The following is a 24,744-nucleotide window of genomic DNA, read 5'->3' on the forward strand; positions in this document are numbered from 1 at the left end:
AAAATGTTACATAAATAAATCCCTGGATTTCCTATTTTATATTTTCTCTTTATATTCAGGGAAGAAATCTGACGATCGTCACCGACTTTTTCCTTGTAGGATTTGAAGGCAGCCACACCGTAAGACTTTCCTTGTTCTCTCTGCTCCTTATGATTAACTGTTGGACAATTTCCATGAATTTCTTATTGATCGCCTTGGTTTCCACCACCAAGACCCTCCGGACCCCTATGTATTTCTTCCTCACACAGCTGTTTATCAATGATGTCTTGCTGACCACAGTGATCGTCCCCAATATGCTCCATATCCTACTAAATAAAGGGGAGACTATAACGTTTAGTAACTGTATCACACAGCTATATTTTTTTAGCGCCTCAGAAGCTTCTGAGTGTCTTCTCCTCACAGTCATGTCGTATGACAGATATGTGGCCATCTGTGATCCTCTTCACTATATCTCTATCATGACCAGGTCCTACTGTGTGAAATTGGCCATGGCCTCTTGGGTGGTTGGTTTTTCTATTATATGGATAGGAATCTTAACTACATCAATGCTGACGTTTTGTGGGCCAAATATCATTGACCATTTATTCTGTGACCTGGTTCCTCTACTAGAAATTTCCTGTTCTGATACCTTTATGGTTCAGTTGGAAGTCTCTTTACTAAGTATAGTGCTAGTTATAATCCCAAGTATAATAATAGTAACGTCTTATATCAAGATTATCGCCACCATCTTAAGGATCCCATCCAGTACTGGTAGACAGAAAGCCTTCTCCACCTGTAGCTCCCACCTCATTGTGGTCTCCATATTTTATTGGACTCTCTTCAGTGTGTATGTTTTCCCAAGAAGAGGGCAAACATCGACTATGAGTAAGGCCCTATCCCTGCTATATACTGTGTTCACCCCTCTGATCAACCCCGTTATCTACACTTTAAGAAATAAGGACATACGAAAGGCTGTACGTGAAAGAATTCACAAATATATTGTTTACTTCATTTCTGCTTAGAAGAAAAACAAGGCGCTAAGTTTTCACCAAGCTTCATGACAATGGCGCACCCCACGTAACTGATGAGGAGGAGGAGTGAGCCCGGGTTTCGAGACATCAGTTGGAGGTTGGAAGAGATCTCCACAAGGATGCCAGGGGAGTGGTGGGGCAAGGTGAGTATAACTGTTTGTTATGTTGGCTCATCTCCTATGATTCGCGGAAGATGAACCTCAAATGTTTTGAGTTTGGTTCAAGCGCAAAACTTTTGTCAAATTTGGTTCGATCTAAACCTGCTCGCTCATTTCTACTCAGCTGCTTCAGATGAAGCTATGTCATATCTTCTGTGCATTTGGGAGCTAGTCTGACCATCGACATCAATAGCTGGTGACTCCTACCTTCAAAGGAATTGCAGGAGGGGCTACTACAACAGAGTTCTATGGCCAAACTGGCTCGGGCAATCATTGGTCCATTTGAAAATCTATGACATGTTTTCTCTGCTTTTCAATGCAATTGGAGCACCATGAGTTTGGTTCAATTTTTTTTTTGGACAGGGTCAACCCTTGTCCCAAATTCAAGCAAATCTCAGCCAATCAAATCAGATGGTCCTCTGCCTTCCATATCATTGTTATATTTTTGTTGGATTTTCTGGTTTTCTTTCTTTATTTACACCCCGTACACCTGTTTGCATTTCTGTTTTTTGTGTCATATCCTAAACAATTTAATATTGAATTTGCCTAAACCAGCCTGTGCTCTTGGCTACAGTCAAGTCTTTAGGTTAATAACTACAATAATAAACCTCTTTTATGTGGCCACCCCGAATTGTATTGTAACGTGGTCTTTAGAGTGAGAGTCTTCAAAGGAGATGGTCATCATTAGGGTTGAGCGATCGGGATTGGAAAAGATCGGATTTTGATCGGCGATTGAGTAAATTTCACGATCGCGATTAGAATTCAGATCCCAATCTTTTCCCACGGGATCAAGGTTGGAGGTTATCTCAAGATCGGCTCAACCCCAGTCATGCATATATCATTAATAGGGTTCAGCGATCAGGATCGGGAAAGATCAGATCCCGATCAACAGTTGAGCAAATTTCATGATCACGATCGGCGTCGGCTACAAAATTATTGGAAATCGGATTTTAAAATTAATCCTGAAATCTCAAGATCTGCTCAACCCTAGTCATCTTGAATCATCTATGGGACAACTGAAAATCTGTCATAGGAAATATATGGTGGTCTTGTCAAAGACGTGATCATGGGAGAGGTCATAGTCACCTTACTGATCGCTTCCTCCTACACTGGTCTAAACTTTCTGCTTCAGTAATGAAGCCAATGCATTGGTCCAATCCGGGCAATCTCTGGCTGTAGTAGTTCACCGCCGGTGATTGATTACAGTGCTCAGAGATACCTGTGTCAGTACAGAACTCCGACACCAGGGAGGAGACCCCTGGAAGACTGGACAGTGCCACAACACATCAAAACTTCAAGAGATGAAGAAGTAAGTATGATTTTTTTTTTATTATTAAACAGTATTCTGTTCTGTTTTTTTTTTTTCTTTTTTATTGGGCAACCCCTTTCATTTCCTTTATTTTCTTTATTTTGAAGATTGGAATATACGGTGATGTTCTGTTGATTTTACATAGGACATCGGCCAAGGCTAACCTATGCAGTATCTACCCCAAAATGGTGTCTAAATCCTCTACAATTGGTCATGAAAAAAAAATGTAATAAAAAAGCCCCAAACCAATCTATAATGTCAATATAAAACTAAATGTGAGAGTTATAGCAGTCACAATGTAAAGAAGCAATAGGAGGTTCTCAGGGTAACACTGGATGGGGCCCAAGGTGTTATTTTTGTATTTTTTACTGTGATGTGTTAAAAATAGAGATGAGTGAACACTATTCGATCGAACATCAGGCCGTTCGAGGTATTCGATTGCAATCGAATACCACGAGGCAAACGCAGTAAAAATTTGATTTCCCTCCCACCTTTCCTGGCACTTTTTTTGCACCAATAACTGCGCAGGGGAGGTGGGACAGGAACTACGACAACGGAGGCATCGAAAAAAAATGGAAAAAGTAATTGGCTGGCTAAATCAGGTGACCTCTAATTTATATGAATAGTGGATTTGAGATCTGGGTCATATGAGACTGTGAACTATGTGACTGTGAGACAGGGACAGATGTACAGGCAGGGTTAGCTAGGGATTACCTTTATTAGGGGAGAATGTTACTCACCCAGCTCTTTGGGGCTCTATCTGGTCGGGATCCCTGTCAGCTTGTGATATGCGCGAGCTGACTTTTTCCCATAGGAATGCATTGACCAGTGTTGATTGGCCGAATGCCATACAGAGTACAGCATTCGGCCAATCAACGCTGGTTCTGCCAGAGGAGGTGGAGTCTAAGATCAGTCCACAACAGTCTGCATTGTGGTCCTATCTCAGATGTAGCAGAGCTGAGTGTGTGCTGTATGGCATTCGGCCAATCAATGCTAGTCAATGCATTCCTATGGGAAAAAGTCAGCTCGGGCATATCACAAGCTGACAGGGATCCCGACATAATTCAATGATTTGGGGTTGTTAGATACCCCCAGACATGCTTCCCCTGCTGTCCCAGTTGCATTGCAGAGGTGTTGGCATCATTTCCTGGGGCGTGATAGTGGACTTGGTGATCCTCCTGAGTCGAATGGTGGGATCCCCTGAAACTAAGCATTTTTCCCATAGACTATAATGGGGTTCGATATTCGTTCGAATAGTCAAATATTGAGCAGCTACTCGAAATGAATAAAAAATATTTTACTGTTCGCTCATCTCTAGTTAAAAATATTTTTTGTGGATTTTGCATTTGAATAACACATTTGTACATGTGGAGCTGTCACTTCTGTGTTTTTACATAATACATTTACATTGTAATTTATCGCGCCTATGTAGACCATTGTTTCCATTCATCATTGACAGTTGTTCTTCCAAATCCTGTGTGTAATATAATGAATTGCCGGATTTCTATACTGATCATGAAGGTGAACTTTTTGAGATCTGCTGACATGATGCCATGCTGCATAGTGTCTGCCATTTCCATGGTATGGCCCAAAATCTGGTGGCTTAGTCTGGCAGTGAGCTGCTGTTGGGCTATTGGATCATTCTCCTTGATGGTGCTGTGTTGCGATTGTTTCGGTCATCCTGCGGTGACTTACTATACAGAGGTCATCTTCAAGTGTTTGGTTATTGTAGATTTTGCTGACAATCCTCAATCAATGTATAACACTGTGATGTGAAATCTTTGGGGTTTTTTTCTAATATTTTAGTAAAAATGTTGCCTAAGGCCTGGTTCACATCTGCATTCGGTAATCTGTTCAGGGAGTCCACATGGGGACCGCCCCCAAACAGAATACCGAACGCATTGGCCAGAGGTGAGCTTATAAAAGCACATGCTCCTCATAGACTCTAATGGGTCCATTTGCTTTCTGCGCGGTGTCTGCTCGGAACATGTGAATAGACAAGTACTTCATGATCTACTTCCCTGTCTGCATGACTCAAGCGGAGATCTCGCGGAAGGCACACGGACCCCATTATAGTCTATGGAGTCCATGTGCTAACACTGCTCACCGCTTGTCAATGCATTTGGTATTCCGTTTGTGAGGTCCTCATGCAGACTCTCCCGAATGGATTACCAAACGCAGATGTGAACCAGGCCTAAGTCGGAATTATAGATAAATACCAAATACCTAAATTAGGCACATACAGACATACTATTATCCACAAGGCTCTCCATAATGCCGCACCTCCCTACATCTCCTCCCTCATCTCTGTCTACCGCCCAACCCGTGCTCTCCGCTCACTCAATGACCTAACACTTCCATCCTCTATTATCAGAACCTCCCCCGCTCGTATACAAGACTTTTCCCGAGCTGCACCACTTCTCTGGAATGCTCTACCCCGGACAATCAGATTAACTCCCAATTTCTACAGCTTCAAGCGCAAACTAAAGACGCATCTTATCAGACAGGCCTATCACATGTCCTAATGTAAACCCTTCCGTACTATAATTAGAATCCCCAAAATGTAACCCTCCTCTGTCCCTGCTCCCACATTTCCCCACATGATATGAGGCCATTTCAGGCTAACTTTATTTGTCCAAGCTACATCCACATGTTACAGGACACGACTGGTGACGGCTCAAAAGGTTTTGTTTGTGTAATGACAGTCACCTCTATTACAGAAGTGTCTGACCCCTGTATAAGTAATACCGCCCCTGATACCTCTTGTGTCACCCCCTCTACCTCATAGATTGTAAGCTCTTGGGAGCAGGGCCCTCAGTCCCATTGTGTAAAGTGACTATTTCTTTGTTATGTATCTTTCTGTATCTGAACCCTACTAGAGATGAGCGAACAGTGTTCTATCGAACTCATGTTCGATCGGATATTAGGCTGTTCGGCATGTTCGAATCGAATCGAACACCGCGTGGTAAAGTGCGCCATTACTCGATTCCCCTCCCACCTTCCCTGGCGCCTTTTTTGCTCCAATAACAGCGCAGGGGAGGTGGGACAGGAACTACGACACCGGTGACGTTGAAAAAAGTAGGCAAAACCCATTGGCTGCCGAAAACATGTGACCTCTAATTTAAAAGAACAGCGACGCCCAGGTTCGCGTCATTCTGAGCTTGCAATTCACCGGGGACGGAGGTTTCCGTCCAGTTAGCTAGGGCTTAGATTCTGGGTAGGCAGGGACAGGCTAGGATAGGAAGGAGAAGACAACCAACAGCTCTTATAAGAGCTAAATTCCAGGGAGAAGCTTGTCAGTGTAACGTGGCACTGACGGGCTCAATCGCCGCAACCCAGCTTTCCCAGGATCCTGAATGGAATACACTGTCAGTGTATTCCCGTATACCCGATATATACCCCGATACCCGTTCCAACGGTGTGCCCCCCCACCTTCACCCCAGAAATACCCTGCAAGTCCCCTAGCAATAGAATTGGGGCTATATACACCCACAATTTTTACTACTGGTATACAGTGCCATTGTCTGACTGGGAATTCAAAGAATATATTGGGAATACAAATACCCTCATTTCTTGCTACTGCCATATAGTGCCAGTGTCTGACTGGGAATTCAAAGAATATATTGGGGTTACGTGCACCCACAATTTTTACTACTGGTATACAGTGCCATTGTCTGACTGGGAATTCAAAGAATATATTGGGGTTACGTGCACCCACAATTTTTACTACTGGTATACAGTGCCATTGTCTGACTGGGAATTCAAAGAATATATTGGGGTTATAAATACCCTCATTTCTTGCTACTGCCATATAGTGCCAGTTTCTGACTGGTAATTCAAAGAATATATTGGGGTTACGTGCACCCACAATTTTTACTACTGGTATACAGTGCCATTGTCTGACTGGGAATTCAAAGAGTATATTGGGAATACAAATACCCTCATTTCTTGCTACTGCCATATAGTGCCAGTTTCTGACTGGGAATTCAAAGAATATATTGGGGTTACGTGCACCCACAATTTTTACTACTGGTATACAGTGCCATTGTCTGACTGGGAATTCAAAGAGTATATTGGGAATACAAATACCCTCATTTCTTGCTACTGCCATATAGTGCCAGTTTCTGACTGGGAATTCAAAGAATATATTGGGGTTACGTGCACCCACAATTTTTACTACTGGTATACAGTGCCATTGTCTGACTGGGAATTCAAAGAATATATTGGGGTTACGTGCACCCACAATTTTTACTACTGGTATACAGTGCCATTGTCTGACTGGGAATTCAAAGAGTATATTGGGAATACAAATACCCTCATTTCTTGCTACTGCCATATAGTGCCAGTGTCTGACTGGTAATTCAAAGAATATATTGGGGTTACGTGCACCCACAATTTTTACTACTGGTATACAGTGCCATTGTCTGACTGGGAATTCAAAGAGTATATTGGGAATACAAATACCCTCATTTCTTGCTACTGCCATATAGTGCCAGTTTCTGACTGGTAATTCAAAGAATATATTGGGGTTACGTGCACCCACAATTTTTACTACTGGTATACAGTGCCATTGTCTGACTGGGAATTCAAAGAATATATTGGGGTTACGTGCACCCACAATTTTTACTACTGGTATACAGTGCCATTGTCTGACTGGGAATTCAAAGAGTATATTGGGAATACAAATACCCTCATTTCTTGCTACTGCCATATAGTGCCAGTGTCTGACTGGGAATTCAAAGAATATATTGGGGTTACGTGCACCCACAATTTTTACTACTGGTATACAGTGCCAATTTCTAACTAGGAATTCAAAATGCGCAAGGCTCCCGGAAAGGGACGTGGACGAGGCCGTGGGCGAGGTCGGGGGAATGGTTCTGGGGAGCAAGGTAGCAGTGAAGCCACAGGGCGTCCCGTGCCTACTCCTGTGGGGCAGCAAGCATTGCGCCACTCCACAGTGCCAGGGTTGCTTGCCACATTAACTAAACTGCAGGGTACAAACCTTAGTAGGCCCGAGAACCAGGAACAGGTCTTGCAATGGCTGTCAGAGAACGCTTACAGCACATTGTCCAGCAGCCAGTCAGACTCTGCCTCCTCTCCTCCTATTACCCAACAGTCTTGTCTTCCTTCCTCCCAAAATTCCGAAGCTTTACAGAACAATAACCCAAACTGTCCCTGCTCCCCAGAGCTGTTCTCCGCTCTTTTCATTGTCCCTCAACCTGCCTCTCCACGTCACGATTCCACGAACCTAACAGAGGAGCATCTGTGTCCAGATGCTCAAACACTAGAGTCTCCTCCTTCTCCGTTCGATTTGGTGGTGGATGACCAGCAACCCACCCTCATCGACGATGATGTGACGCAGTTGCCGTCAGGGCATCCAGTTGACCGGCGCATTGTGCGGGAGGAGGAGATGAGACAGGAGTTGGAAGAGGAAGTGGTGGATGATGAGGACACTGACCCGACCTGGACAGGGGGGATGTCAAGCGGGGAAAGTAGTGTGGATGTTGAGGCAGGTGCAGCACCAAAAAGGGTAGCTAGAGGCAGAGGCAGAGGTCAGCAGCTTAGGCGAAGCCAGGCCACACCCGGAATCTCCCAAGATGTTCCAGTTCGTACCCAGCCCCGAAAAACTCCCACCTCGAGGGCACGTTTCTCGAAGGTGTGGAGTTTTTTCAAGGAATGCGCCGAGGACAGATATAGTGTTGTCTGCACAATTTGCCTCTCGAAATTGATTAGGGGCTCTGAGAAGAGCAACCTGTCCACCACTTCAATGCGCCGTCATTTGGAATCCAAGCACTGGAATCAGTGGCAGGCAGCAACGGCAGGACAAAGGCCGCCTGCCGTTCACGCCACTGCCACTGCCTCTGCCACTGCCTCTGCCACTGCCACTGCTGACTGTGCTGGCGATGCACTCCAGAGGACGAGCCAGGACACCACTTCATCTGCCTCCGCCACTTTGTTGACTTCTACCTCATCCTCCCCTGGTCCTGTCTTATCTCCTTCTCCTGCACCATCAAAGGCACCATCAGGCGTTTCTTTACAACAACCCACCATCTCTCAGACATTGGAGCGGCGGCAGAAATACACTGCTAACCACCCACACGCGCAAGCCTTGAACGCCAACATCGCTAAACTGCTGGCCCAGGAGATGTTGGCGTTCCGGCTTGTTGAAACTCCCGCCTTCCTGGACCTGATGGCAACTGCGGCACCTCGCTATGCCGTCCCTAGCCGTCACTACTTCTCCCGGTGTGCCGTCCCCGCCTTGCACCAGCACGTGTCACTCAACATCAGGCGGGCCCTTAGTTCCGCGCTTTGCACAAAGGTCCACTTGACCACCGACGCGTGGACAAGTGCATGCGGACAGGGACGCTACATTTCACTGACGGCACACTGGGTGAATGTAGTTGAGGCTGGGACTGCTTCCCAAACTGGCCCGGTGTACCTCGTCTCCCCGCCTAACATTCCTGGCAGGGACACGAGAAGAACACCCCCCTCCTCCTCCTCCTCCACCGCCTCCTCCTCCGCTGTTAGATTGACCCCAGCTACGAGTTGGAAACGTTGCAGCACTGGCGTTGGTAGACGTCACCAGGCCGTGCTGAAGCTGATCAGCTTGGGGGACAGACAGCACACTGCCTCCGAGGTGAGGGATGCCCTCCTCGATGAGACGGCAATATGGTTTGAGCCGCTGCACCTGGGCCCAGGCATGGTCGTTTGTGATAACGGCCGGAACCTGGTAGCAGCTCTGGAGCTTGCCGGACTCCAACATGTTCCATGCCTGGCCCACGTCTTCAACCTAGTGGTGCAACGTTTCCTAAAGAGCTACCCCAATGTTCCAGAGCTACTGGTGAAAGTGCGGCGCATGTGCGCCCACTTTCGCAAGTCGACAGTAGCCGCTGCTAGCTTAAAATCTCTCCAGCAACGCCTGCATGTGCCACAACACCGGCTTTTGTGCGACGTCCCCACACGCTGGAACTCAACGTTTCAGATGTTGAATAGAGTGGTTGAGCAGCAGAGACCTTTGATGGAATACCAGCTACAAAACCCTAGGGTGCCACAAAGTCAGCTGCCTCAGTTTCACATCCATGAGTGGCCATGGATGAGAGACCTTTGTGACATCCTACGGGTCTTTGAGGAGTCCACAAGGAGGGTGAGCTCTGAGGATGCGATGGTGAGCCTTACAATCCCGCTCTTGTGTGTTCTGAGAGAATCCCTGATTGACATCAGGGATAACTCAGATCACACAGAGGAGTTAGGGATAGCATCCGATCCGTCACAGCTGGAGAGTAGGTCCACACATCTGTCCGCTTCACTGCGTTTAATGGAGGAGGAGGAGGAGGAGGAGGAGGAAGAAGAGTTGTCCGATGATGTGATGGTGATACAGGAGGCTTCCGGGCAACTTCGAATCGTCCCATTGTTGCAGCGCGGATGGGTAGACATGGAGGATGAGGAGGAAATGGAGATTGAACTTTCCGGTGGGGCCAGAGGAGTCATGCCAACTAACACTGTGGCAGACATGGCTGAGTTCATGTTGGGGTGCTTTACAACCGACAAGCGTATTGTCAAAATCATGGAGGACAACCAGTACTGGATCTTTGCTATCCTTGACCCCCGGTATAAAAACAACATCTCGTCTTTTATTCCGGTAGAGGGGAGGGCCAATCGCATCAATGCTTGCCACAGGCAATTGGTGCAGAATATGATGGAGATGTTTCCAGCATGTGACGTTGGCGGCAGGGAGGGCAGTTCCTCCAGTAGGCAACCAAGTTCTCACCGGTCCACACAAACGAGGGGCACACTGTCTAAGGTCTGGGACACCTTGATGGCACCCCCTCGCCAAAGTGCCGCCACGGAGGGTCCTAGTGTCACCAGGCGTGAGAAGTATAGGCGCATGTTGCGGGAATACCTTTCCGACCACAGCCCTGTCCTCTCCGACCCCTCTGCGCCCTACACGTATTGGGTGTCGAAGTTGGACCTGTGGCTTGAACTTGCCCTATATGCCTTGGAGGTGCTGTCCTGTCCTGCCGCCAGCGTCCTATCTGAGAGGGTGTTCAGTGCAGCCGGTGGCATCATCACTGACAAGCGCACCCGTCTGTCAGCTGAGAGTGCCGACCGGCTCACTTTGATAAAAATGAACCACCACTGGGTAGAGCCGTCATTTTTGTGCCCACCTGTGTAAAGCACCCCAACATGAAACTCCATGTCTGTACTCAACCTCTCCAATTCCTCCGCATCCTCATACTCATCCACCATAAGCGTTACACAATTCTGCTAATACTAGGCTCCCTCCACCCTGATTTCCCCCAACTCTGCTGGTTAGAGGCTCCCTCCACCCTGATTTCCACCAACTCTGCTGGTTAGAGGCTCCCTCCACCATGAATTTGCCCAAACTGGGCTGTTTAGAGGCTCCCTCCACCATGAATTGGTCCAAACTGGGTTTTTTAGAGGCTCCCTCCACCATGAATTGGTCCAAACTGGGCTGGTTAGAGGCTCCCTCCACCATGAATTTGCCCAAACTGGGCTGTTTAGAGGCTCCCTCCACCATGAATTGGTCCAAACTGGGCTGGTTAGAGGCTCCCTCCACCATTAATTGGTCCAAACTGGGCTGGTTAGAGGCTCCCTCCACCATTAATTGGTCCAAACTGGGCTGGTTAGAGGCTCCCTCCACCATGAATTGGTCCAAACTGGGTTTTTTAGAGGCTCCCTCCACCATGAATTGGTCCAAACTGGGCTGGTTAGAGGCTCCCTCCACCATTAATTGGTCCAAACTGGGGTGGTTAGAGGCTCCCTCCACCATTAATTTGTCCAAACTGGGCTGGTTAGAGGCTCCCTCCACCATGAATTTGCCCAAACTGGGCTGTTTAGAGGCTCCCTCCACCATGAATTGGTCCAAACTGGGTTTTTTAGAGGCTCCCTCCACCATGAATTTGCCCAAACTGGGCTGGTTAGAGGCTCCCTCCACCATGAATTGGTCCAAGCTGGGTTTTTTAGAGGCTCCCTCCACCATGAATTTGCCCAAACTGGGCTGGTTAGAGGCTCCCTCCACCATGAATTGGTCCAAACTGGGCTGGTTAGAGGCTCCCTCCACCATGAATTTGCCCAAACTGGGCTGTTTAGAGGCTCCCTCCACCATGAATTGGTCCAAACTGGGTTTTTTAGAGGCTCCCTCCACCATGAATTGGTCCAAACTGGGTTTTTTAGAGGCTCCCTCCACCATGAATTGGTCCAAACTGGGCTGGTTAGAGGCTCCCTCCACCATGAATTTCCCAAAACTTGGCTGTTTAGAGGCTCCCTCCACCATGAATTGGTCCAAACTGGGCTGGTTAGAGGCTCCCTCCACCATGAATTTCCCAAAACTTGGCTGTTTAGAGGCTCCCTCCACCATGAATTGGTCCAAACTGGGCTGGTTAGAGGCTCCCTCCACCATTAATTGGTCCAAACTGGGCTGGTTAGAGGCTCCCTCCACCATGAATTGGTCCAAACTGGGTTTTTTAGAGGCTCCCTCCACCATGAATTTGCCCAAACTGGGCTGTTTAGAGGCTCCCTCCACCATTAATTGGTCCAAACTGGGCTGGTTAGAGGCTCCCTCCACCATGAATTGGTCCAAACTGGGCTGGTTAGAGGCTCCCTCCACCATTAATTGGTCCAAACTGGGCTGGTTAGAGGCTCCCTCCACCATGAATTGGTCCAAACTGGGTTTTTTAGAGGCTCCCTCCACCATGAATTTGCCCAAACTGGGCTGTTTAGAGGCTCCCTCCACCATGAATTGGTCCAAACTGGGTTTTTTAGAGGCTCCCTCCACCATTAATTGGTCCAAACTGGGCTGGTTAGAGGCTCCCTCCACCATGAATTGGTCCAAACTGGGCTGGTTAGAGGCTCCCTCCACCATGAATTTGCCCAAACTGGGCTGTTTAGAGGCTCCCTCCACCATTAATTGGTCCAAACTGGGCTGGTTAGAGGCTCCCTCCACCATGAATTTGCCCAAACTGGGCTGTTTAGAGGCTCCCTCCACCATGAATTGGTCCAAACTGGGTTTTTTAGAGGCTCCCTCCACCATGAATTGGTCCAAACTGGGCTGGTTAGAGGCTCCCTCCACCATGAATTTCCCAAAACTTGGCTGTTTAGAGGCTCCCTCCACCATGAATTGGTCCAAACTGGGCTGGTTAGAGGCTCCCTCCACCATGAATTTCCCAAAACTTGGCTGTTTAGAGGCTCCCTCCACCATGAATTGGTCCAAACTGGGCTGGTTAGAGGCTCCCTCCACCATTAATTGGTCCAAACTGGGCTGGTTAGAGGCTCCCTCCACCATGAATTGGTCCAAACTGGGTTTTTTAGAGGCTCCCTCCACCATGAATTTGCCCAAACTGGGCTGTTTAGAGGCTCCCTCCACCATGAATTGGTCCAAACTGGGCTGGTTAGAGGCTCCCTCCACCATTAATTGGTCCAAACTGGGCTGGTTAGAGGCTCCCTCCACCATGAATTGGTCCAAACTGGGCTGTTTAGAGGCTCCCTCCACCATTAATTGGTCCAAACTGGGCTGGTTAGAGGCTCCCTCCACCATTAATTGGTCCAAACTGGGCTGGTTAGAGGCTCCCTCCACCATGAATTGGTCCAAACTGGGCTGTTTAGAGGCTCCCTCCACCATGAATTTGCCCAAACTGGGCTGGTTAGAGGCTCCCTCCACCATGAATTGGTCCAAACTGGGGTTTTTAGAGGCTCCCTCCACCATGAATTGGTCCAAACTTGGCTGTTTAGAGGCTCCCTCCACCATTAATTGGTCCAAACTGGGCTGGTTAGAGGCTCCCTCCACCATGAATTGGTCCAAACTGGGTTTTTTAGAGGCTCCCTCCACCATGAATTTGCCCAAACTGGGCTGTTTAGAGGCTCCCTCCACCATGAATTGGTCCAAACTGGGCTGGTTAGAGGCTCCCTCCACCATGAATTTCCCAAAACTTGGCTGTTTAGAGGCTCCCTCCACCATGAATTGGTCCAAACTTGGCTGTTTAGAGGCTCCCTCCACCATTAATTGGTCCAAACTGGGTTTTTTAGAGGCTCCCTCCACCATGAATTGGTCCAAACTGGGCTGTTTAGAGGCTCCCTCCACCATGAATTTGCCCAAACTGGGCTGGTTAGAGGCTCCCTCCACCATGAATTGGTCCAAACTGGGGTTTTTAGAGGCTCCCTCCACCATGAATTGGTCCAAACTTGGCTGTTTAGAGGCTCCCTCCACCATGAATTGGTCCAAACTGGGGTGGTTAGAGGCTCCCTCCACCATTAATTGGTCCAAACTGGGCTGGTTAGAGGCTCCCTCCACCATTAATTGGTCCAAACTGGGCTGGTTAGAGGCTCCCTCCACCATGAATTTGCCCAAACTGGGCTGTTTAGAGGCTCCCTCCACCATGAATTTGCCCAAACTGGGCTGGTTAGAGGCTCCCTCCACCATGAATTGGTCCAAACTGGGTTTTTTAGAGGCTCCCTCCACCATGAATTTGCCCAAACTGGGCTGGTTAGAGGCTCCCTCCACCATGAATTGGTCCAAACTGGGTTTTTTAGAGGCTCCCTCCACCATGAATTTGCCCAAACTGGGCTGGTTAGAGGCTCCCTCCACCATGAATTGGTCCAAACTGGGTTTTTTAGAGGCTCCCTCCACCATGAATTTGCCCACACTGGGCTGGTTAGAGGCTCCCTCCACCATGAATTGGTCCAAACTGGGGTTTTTAGAGGCTCCCTCCACCATGAATTTGCCCAAACTGGGGTGTTTAGAGGCTCCCTCCACCATGAATTGGTCCAAACTCTGCTGGTTAGAGGCTCAATCCACCCTGATTTTCAAAACAAATGTTGGTGCCAACCTCAACTTACTACAAGGGCCAAATTCACTGCTGGTGACAAGCTCTCCTCACTGCAAGTGCCAAATACACATGTTTCAAGGTGTTTTCCTACTGTCAGAGAGGTGGTATTGAGTGTGTAAAGTGTGTAGTTGTTAGGCTGTGATGTTGGGGTAATAGAGGGTCTTTGGTGTGTTAGATGCCCCCAGACATGCTTCCCCTGCTGTCCCAGTGTCATTCCAGAGGTGTTGGCATCATTTCCTGGGGTGTCATAGTGGACTTGGTGACCCTCCAGACACGGATTTGGGTTTCCCCCTTAACGAGTATCTGTTCCCCATAGACTATAATGGGGTTCGAAACCCGTTCGAACACACGAACATTGAGCGGCTGTTCGAATCGAATTTCGAACCTCGAACATTTTAGTGTTCGCTCATCTCTAAACCCTACAAAATGTACAGCACTGCGGAATATGTTGGCGCTATAGAAATAAAATGTATTATTATTATTATTATTATTATTATTATTATTATTATTATTGGAAAACAGAAGAGAGAGCACCGCGCGGCACCTTGTGCATTACCCTTTTAAAGTGATTCCACAAAGTATTATTCAACATATAATCACCTTTAAGCGCTGTGAAGTGATCACAGCACTCAAATATCACTTCATAGACAAAATGGCTAGTAGCTGGCAGATCTTAACCGTGAAAACACGTATGCATGGTACTATACAGAAAAGGACCTATCCAACCAACTTCTACAGAAGTATCAAATGGATAAAAGGATCCGCGCTTACCAACCGTAGTTCTTGTTGCATTCGTTTATTAAAGCCTCACACAACGCGTTTCGAAACCGGAAGCTGGTTTCTTCTTCAGGTGCACAAAGGACATAGATACTGAGAGCATAGAACATGCGCCCCCATAATGACCTCATCATTTTACAATTGTAGCAAAAAAAAACATCAAATGGACAAATGACAACCAATAAATAGTTAAGAAACAGAATAAGACTAACATTATGTCAGCAATACAATAAAAAACTACAAACATTTATGCAGTATATTGAAAATCTCTCCAGCATCCAGGCATATCTACCTGCACATGTATTCATAAAAAGCCCGCCCTAAAGTATAATTATGCGTCATAGCCCATTGCTTGGGACGCATATGTGTCTCACATGCCGGAACTACTCTTGGAGCGCACATGCGTTCCATATACCGGATGTAGTTAGAAATAGTAAACCGCATAGACTACATGTTAAAAACCCAATTCGGGGTCACGTGTGCATGTGTGTCGACGGACTCTCAGCGATTCATAAAGGCGGTGTCAAAGCAGCCGAGACCCAGAACACGCATGTGCACAGAACATACCGGCTCCTATAAATCTGAACCCATAACAAGCAAAAAAAAACATGTTATGGAGCACTACAAATATAGACACATCTAGTCCTCTATTAAACAATAATACATAAAATAATGATACATGAAATTTACCACTCATTAAAATGATTGTATATGTATAAAAACACTTTATGTTAATAACCAATAAACCTTTTTGAGTTGAATATATTTTTATTGGTTATTAACATAAAGTGTTTTTATACATATACAATCATTTTAACCCCTTAAGGACCAGGCCATTTTTTGGTTTCGCATTTTCGTTTTTCCCTCCTCACATTTCAAGAGCCATAACTTTTTCATTGTAAATGGTAAATTTCATGTATCATTATTTTATGTATTATTGTTTAATAGAGGACTAGATGTGTCTATATTTGTAGTGCTCCATAACATCTGTTTTTTTGCTTGTTATGGGTTCAGATTTATAGGAGCCGGTATGTTCTGTGCACATGCGTGTTCTGGGTCTCGGCTGCTTTGACACCGCCTTTATGAATCGCTGAGAGTCCGTCGACACACATGCACACGTGACCCCGAATTGGGTTTTTAACATGTAGTCTATGCGGTTTACTATTTCTAACTACATCCGGTATATGGAACGCATGTGCGCTCCAAGAGTAGTTCCGGCATGTGAGACACATATGCGTCCCAAGCAATGGGCTATGACGCATAATTATACTTTAGGGCGGGCTTTTTATGAATACATGTGCAGGTAGATATGCCTGGATGCTGGAGAGATTTTCAATATACTGCATAAATGTTTGTAGTTTTTTATTGTATTGCTGACATAATGTTAGTCTTATTCTGTTTCTTAACTATTTATTGGTTGTCATTTGTCCATTTGATGTTTTTTTTTGCTACAATTGTAAAATGATGAGGTCACTATGGGGGCGCATGTTCTATGCTCTCAGTATCTATGTCCTTTGTGCACCTGAAGAAGAAACCAGCTTCCGGTTTCGAAACGCGTTGTGTGTGAGGCTTTAATAAACGAATGCAACAAGAACTACGGTTGGTAAGCGCGGATCCTTTTATCCATTTGATACTTCTGTAGAAGTTGGTTGGATAGGTCCTTTTCTGTATATTATTATTATTGAACACACAATGAGTAACATTCACTCCGCAAGAAAAATAATGGAACCCCTGTGTTAATGACTTTTGCAAATGTTTTTCCACAAAGGAGATGAGGTACAATGTGTGGGTTTCACATTTGATTTGTCCATTAAATAAAGGCACAGAAAGTCTGGTTACTGACAAATCTGTTCCTCTAAAGAACAGATTTGTACACATGGATCACACACATGTACACGCACGCATGCACTGATAACACATGTCTGGTATCCTTAGTAGCTGCTTGCACACTGCAGTATTTTTCACAGGCCTCTGGGCCATGGATTTGGCAGTTCCATAGACTTCTTTGTGTACAAAGCTGTGCATTTTTCAGGCTCAATAGAAGTCTATGGAGATGTGGAATCCACTGCCCAGAGACTGTAGTGTTACTGTAGTGTGCAGGCAGCCTTACTGAGCAGCCATATTGGTCAGGGGAAAACTGCCTGATAGTAAGATTGTCAGTATTGCTGACTATACAGGAGCCGAATCACTGACGCCCGACAATAGATAGTTGTGTAACTGGAAAGCAATTGTACTCTATTGTCCGTGAACTACATATAGATTACACTGGAGGGAGGGGGAGGGGCTGCATTATGTTGTTAATTGGGTGTAAATCAGTGGCAAAACTAGGAATGATGGGGCTCTGTGGTGAACATTTGACATGGTCCCCCTTCCCCCCTGACGCTGAAGACCCTGACAGACCCACTGGCCTGCATTCCTGCACACACTATTATCCTCATAGTGGTCCCTGCACACAGTATTATGCCCCATAGTGGCCCCTGAACACAGTATTATGCCCCATAGTGGCCCCTGCACACAGTATTATCCCCCATAGTGGCCCCTGCACACAGTATTATGCCCCATAGTGGCCCCTGCACACAGTATTATGCCCCATAGTGGCCCCTGCACACAGTATTATGTCCCATAGTGGCCCCTGCACACAGTATTATCCCCCATAGTGGCCCCTGCACACAGTATTATGTCCCATAGTGGCCTCTGCACACCGTAATATGCCCCATAGTGGCCCCTACACACATTATTATGCTCCATTGTGGACACTCATGAACAATTATTATACTCTGGGGGCTTTTCAGGCCCCAGAGTATAATAATCGGAGACTCAGGAGGGATACTGTTAGGTTTGGGTCCCGCAGGTTGCTATCATAGCGCACAGCGCCACCTGCGGGTCAGTCTAACCATCCAGCTATCACCTTACTGAGCATGCTCAGACCTATTGGAGCTGCTCACAAGCTAAGTGCCATTTCCCCCCTATTGAGCATGAGCGGTGAGGTCATCACCGCCGCCCCTATTGGGCGAGGACTTCCCTTTAAATAGTGTGATCCGACGCCCCCCAGGTGCTCACACTTTGACTAAAATTTCCTCAAAGTCCATGGAGTGAATGACAGTAGTCAGGGATAAGCTCCAGTACTCAGGCAGGTGGTCAGATCTAGGCCTCTGTGTGGGGTTCCTCTGCTTCTCCTGGGTGCTGTTAGGTAGGACCTATAAACCCTGAAATGACAGCTCTACAGCAGGGCTAGGAGCGGTAGACGCCATTCCAGCTTGTAAATCTGCGGCAGGTATGGTCTGTGAGATAGCCTATGTGTACTGTCTGACTTCATGTATGGCTCCTAGCTGTGTGCGGGAGCATGGGTGTGTGATGGCTCCAAGCTGTGTGCAGGACCATGCAAACTCCCCTGGTAACTCCAAGCTGTGTGCAGGAGAATGTTCTAAACTTCCGTGGTGGCCCCTAGCTGTCGCAGGGGTAAGTGTGTGTGTTTGCTGGCCTGGGGTGAGTGTTAACCCTTGGCAGCCGTGTGTGTTTCACTTGTACTGGTGCACCTGACCAGTGAGCTAAACTGGCAGGGTTTTAGTTGTACCTTGTTCACATGGAGTGTCGCACAGTACACACTGTTCACATTGAGTCCACGCTGCAGTGTCTTGCAGCAGTTCACATTGAGTTCAGACATACAGCCGCCCACCATTGGGCCTGTGGACCTCGCTGCAGTGTTCTACAGCTAAGAGGTTCTGTTGTTCAAAAAAATATTTATATATATATATATATATATATATATATATATATATATATATATATATACAGAACCGTAACAGATACAAACATAAAAAAACACGGTTACTTACCTATCCCTGGCTTTGCTGTACTTCCCGCTGATAGTAGCCATCTTCAATGTCATCCGGGACATCACGTGACTGGGGGGGCCTGCGTCGTAACGCAAAGGATGCAGGCCCCAGTCATCTGAAGTCAGGGAAGTCACACAAGTAGGCCTGAAGCCTGCCCGGAGAGATAAGTAACACAGTTTTTTTATGTTCCCTTACCTCTGTTGGGCCTTCGTTCATTATACTCGGGGGTCTTTTCAGACCCTCAAGTATAATAATACTGTTTTTGGGGCCCGCGGTGTCACTTACCGATCCCGGCCACTGTTATAATTTACCCTTCTCCATTGGGTAGTCAGATATAGTCACAAGTAGGAGAGCCTCCATATAACTTTGGGATGAAACCATGTCGTAGTTAGAAGATCCGCTTATCTTGTGATAAACAGATTTGGACATTTCCAACCAAAAATGTGGGTCATGAAGGGCACATAAGTGTGATCTCAATGGTAAAGAAAGCATTTCACGTGCCTGATTGTTTTTCTGTATATTTCATTATAATCTAGAAATTACGTTTGATCATTCTACCTGTAGATGGTATTTCCCAATAGACGTCTAAATTTCCATGTGGGATAGAGCAAGAGAATCCTCGGAAGAGATCATTAATATGAGACTTCTTTGTAATTGTGTATAAATTTGGATAGGCATGGTGGTTATATCTCTGCAGAAAGATATACGAGATGTCACATAGGTTCTCATATTACATGGCTGGACGCTTGTCCTGCTGTCATGGTGGTTACCAACATCTACCAGGTGGACATCTTCAGAGAAGGACTTTAAGAATGATGAATCAGTAGAAGACGACAACACTGTTTTATCAGTAGAACATGCTGGATGTAAGTGTTATATGCGTTACTGAATCATGGCTGACTGTGATGATAACTTTCAAGAGTCTGACAACTAGATATTAGATTGATACACATCTGCATTGGGAAGTCTGCATGGTGACCTCACCAATGGAATACCAAACGCACTGGCAAGTGGCGTGCACTGAAAGCACATGGACCCCATAGACTATAATGGGGTCCGTGTGCTCTCTGCGCGGTGTCTGCACAGAACATGCGGACACAAAAGTACTTTGTGATCTACCTTCATGTCAGCGTGTTCCGTTTCGTTCCATTATAGTCTACGGGTCTGTGTGCTTTCCCTGCACACCGCTTGCCAGTGCATTCAGTAGTCTGTTCGGGGGATCCCCATGTGCACTCGCCGAATGCATTACCAAATGAAAATGTGAACTAAGGGTAACCTAATCTTTCATTTAAATCTGATAACTTGCTGCAGTGAGATATTGTACAAGAAAAGTCAGTGACTGGCCATTGAAGAAATCGAGTCAAAGTTTGCTGCAACTGTTTATTTAACACGTTAGTCAGTGTACAACTAACATACTATACACATGGATCCAAGCTTAGCATGACCTCTAACATGTTAAGTAAATAGTAGTAGTTATTGAATATCTATTTAGAAGATATAAAGGTGATCATTTAAGCTAATTGTATGCAATTTTTGGACAAAAAAATTACAAAAGCAAGTGTGGCATGATAAAAAAAAATAAAAAATCCATGGTGGCCAAACAGGGGTTGGAGGAAAAACTCCTGCTTGTGACTAACTTGCCTCTGCCATATATGACTTAGGTTCAGCTCATTTTGGATTCTCTCTTCTCCTATATATGTATGGTGACTGTCTCTAAGGATCTAAACCAGTAATAACGTTTCATTGTAACAGAATTCCACTTCTTGGCCTCTTTGGTACTTCTGAGGATTATATAACAGATGCGAGATGGTTCTCTGTATACAGTGTCTTTTCCTGCTCATGGTTCTCTCTCAATTCACACAGTCACAAAATATCAACTAAAACATACATATGTACATACATACATACATGTATTTGTCTGAGCAAGATAATGTATACATTCCTTTATCTCTCCCTACACATGGCAGCTTTTCTAATGTATGCAAAAAATTATTCTGTGCTTTGTTTATTTGACGCTAGTCATGCAAATGTATATTTGAATTATATGGCAATACTAATTGGAAGCTATGTTGCAAAGGCACCATTCCCATTTAATAACCCTAGTACGAATGGTAAGACCTATAAACGCATTGTTGTGAGGTCATTGAGAGTGTGCATTGTATATATTTGTATAAGGATTCTTTACAGTTAGAGTAGTTATGATATGCAATGTCCTACCTCATTAATAAGTAATGGTGGATATAACATAGGCTGGAAACTTATCTGATAACCAATGACAATAAGGGTTATAAATATCCATCTGCAAATTATAGTAACTAGATTTTTGGAAATGAGACGCTGATCTAGAGATTTATCCTGAATGGTAAACCTGGAGTCAAGAATTTATTTTGGTGTGGCCTGCTGGGGGAGCAGTATATCAACCAGGGACAGAAATAAACTTGTCAGGCTGATCAGGAGGGCCAGCTCTGTCCTGGGGAGCCCCTTGGACCCAGTACAGGTGGTGGGTGACAGAAGATACTGTCCGAGGTGAGCTCCATGCGGGAGAACAAACCCCACCCCATGTATGGGACCTTGATGGGACTTGGCAGCACTGTAAGTGACCGTCTGCTTCACCCCAAGTGTGAGAAGGAGCTATCGCAAGTCCTTCCTTCTAACCACCACCAGGCTGTATAATCTACATCAGACCAAGCGAAGATCACTCCGCACAGAGAACTAATGATTATGACCATGAGGTCTTCCTTCTTTCTCTTCCTTTCCTTAGCTGCTATGGACTCCTAGTATATCTTCTCTTCTCAGCATATATGTGTCTACGTCTGTAATATATTACTGTGTATTATCCTGTATCTGTATTACTAGGCTGCTGTAACATGCTGAAATCTTATGATTATCTTATTTTTCGGAGAATATACACATGCCTTCATCATTTTTTCAGCATTATCCATCATGTAACTAATACTGTGATTATGTAACTAGTTATGAGTTCACCAATATCTGATATATATTTTCTTCTTGTTCCATGTGCAGAGGGACAATGAGACCAGTGTCACAGAATTCATCCTCTTAGGATTCCAGGCCAGTCAGAATATTAGGCCTGTGATGTTCTTTCTGCTTCTCGTGGTTTACTGCTTTACAGTTTCCATGAACCTCCTGATAATATTATTGGTGGGATCCTCCACACCCCAATGTACTTCTTCCTCACACAGCTCTTTATTAATGACATCGTATTGACCTCTGATATTGCCCCCAATACACTTCACATTCTGCTCAGGAATGGGGGGAGAATTACTTTTGTCGGTTGTATGACTCAACTTTTATTTTTCAGTGCCTCAGAAGCGACAGAGTGTCTTCTCCTCACTGTGATGTCCTATGACAGATATGTGGCCATCTGTAACCCCCTCCGTTACTCCTCCATCATGACAAGTACATTTTGTGTGATATTGGCCGTCTCCTCCTGGTTGGTTGGATTTTTCATTATGTTGATTACAGTCATCTCAACATCATTACTGAACTATTGTGGGACGAACATCATTGACCATTTTGTCTGTGATCTTGTTCCTCTATTAGAAATTGCCTGTTCTGATACTTTCAATGTTCAGATGGAAATGTACTCTTTTAGCATCTTATTTGTTTTTCTTCCCATAATAATAGTTATATTTTCATATGCCAAAATTATTGTTACCATTCTAAGGATCCCATCCAGTACTGGTAGGCAGAAAGCCTTCTCCACCTGTAGCTCCCACCTCATTGTGGTCTCCATATTCTACGGGACTCTATTTGGGGTTTATGTCTTGCCAACAAAAGGAAAAACTTTAAGTGTCAGTAAGATCCTCTCCCTGTTATATACTGTGTTCACCCCAATGATCAACCCCATTATCTACAGTCTGAGGAACAATGATGTTAAGAAGGCTTTACAAGAACATGTTTATAACATGTTGGATCCAGTTGGGTTGTTGGTCGGGCCTGGGCAGGGGCTAAAGTCTCCTGGAAGTTTGTTGGCAACTAGGCTTCAGCCGATCTTGAGATTTCAGGATCGTTTTTAAAATCCGATTTCTGATAATTTTCCATCCAAACCCGAAACTTACTCAATTGCCGATCGGGATCCAATCTTTTCTGATCCAGTATGTGTTAAACTATGCAATTCATCCACTATAAAAGGATGTATGACCTATTACCTAACGACTGAAGACTGAATGGAATTACTTGTGGTCAAGGTCATTTTAACCCCTTCACACTGTGGCAAATTTTTTTTATTCTTGTTTTTACTTTCATTCTTCCAAAGACTATAACTTTTTTTTTTTTTTTTTTTTTTTTTTTTAGTTTTGTGCACAACAAATTGCATTTCATGTTAGCACTGCAATATTCCAAATGATGTTGTGGTACGCTAAAAAAAAATTGTGAATGGGGTAAAATAAAAAAAAAATCTCAGTTGCACCATTTTTAAAGGGTTTTATGGGTTAACTGTATAATAAAAATTTGTTGGTGGGTTCTGATTCCTATTTTGATTTTTTTTTTTTCTTCTGCAGCATCCACCAAATGAAATGAATAATTTAAAATTTTTTGAAATGACATAATTTGTTAATTTTCTAATTTGCTTTTTTTGAGAATTTATTTTTATTTGTAAAATAAAGGAAGAAGGTGGTTAAATATTTTATTAAAACTCTAATCTTTAAATTTTACTCTTAGTCCCTCTACAGGATTGAACCCTAGAAAGGTTTCATTGCTCATTCTACTTCTGAACAGCAGTAGATTGTCCGATCAGCACACTCCTGTTACACGCTGCATGTGACAGGATGTGATAGAAGATCTATGGGACAGTGGGAGGTTTGATAGACTCCACACTGTCCTGACAAGTGACCACTGTCCTCTTTGATAAAGCAGTGGTCGTTTCCAATATGGTGGTTTCCAATGGCAATTGATCCTGACATCTACATAGTTAACCATTATGATCACTGCTGGTACCCATCATGGCTGGATGCCTGCTGTATAATGCAGCCTACACTCACAGTATATAGGAAGGGGCCCAGCTCCTGAGCCTTATCAATATTCTGTGCCCGACATTATGAAGTACATGTATGTCAAATGTTAGGAAGGTATTAAGGTGACTTTTAGGCACAAATTGAGTTTTCATGTTGATGATCAATCCACAGAATAGATCAGCAGTATGTGATCTGTGGGGGTCTGACACCTTGACCCTGCACAGATGAGCTGATACAGTAGTAGGTGCTGGAAGCTAATGCAGTACATGGGCAGTGTGTGCCGGCTGCGCCCATGTATGTAATAGGACAGCACTGCAGTTCCTTGGAACCATCACTATGCAGTGGCTGCTGCTTAACTAGGCGGAGTCTGCATGTATGCCCCACCCACTGCAGCTACTGAAACAGCTCATCTGTGTGGGGTCTGGGTGCTGAACCTCCACAGACCGCATACTGATGACCTATTCTGTGGATGGAACCTGGACATTCTTTAAACAATTTAAGCAAATAGTAGAAAATGGGCAGACAAATAACAGGGCGCCCAGTCATCTATAACAGTAACATTATGTCATATGGGGAATGTAAACTTATTTAATTGAAAGTAAAGAAGAGAGGACATGACTTATACACATAAGTAAAAGGCTGGGGGAGGGGGGATGGGCAGGAGAAGGGGCGAGAGTGTGAGAAGGACAATCTAAATACAGTCAGACATTGGGTCAATTCTATGAACCAGTTCCAGCCATCAGGACACTAGCTTGTATTGTCTTATCCATGTGGACCATGGAAGTATTTCATCACTGGCTCCATCCCTTTGTAATTCTACCTACGAGGTTCCATC

The 24,744-nt window shown here is 45.2% G+C and overlaps 1 pseudogene; it reads left to right on the plus strand.

Annotated features, from left to right (window-relative positions):
- The window catches only part of LOC142204274 (olfactory receptor 6B2-like), a 28,560-nt pseudogene that overhangs the window by 482 nt on the left and 3,334 nt on the right, over positions 1-24,744 (plus strand).

The sequence above is a fragment of the Leptodactylus fuscus genome, chromosome 5 (assembly GCF_031893055.1).
Source record: "Leptodactylus fuscus isolate aLepFus1 chromosome 5, aLepFus1.hap2, whole genome shotgun sequence".
Lineage (NCBI taxonomy): Eukaryota > Metazoa > Chordata > Amphibia > Anura > Leptodactylidae > Leptodactylus > Leptodactylus fuscus.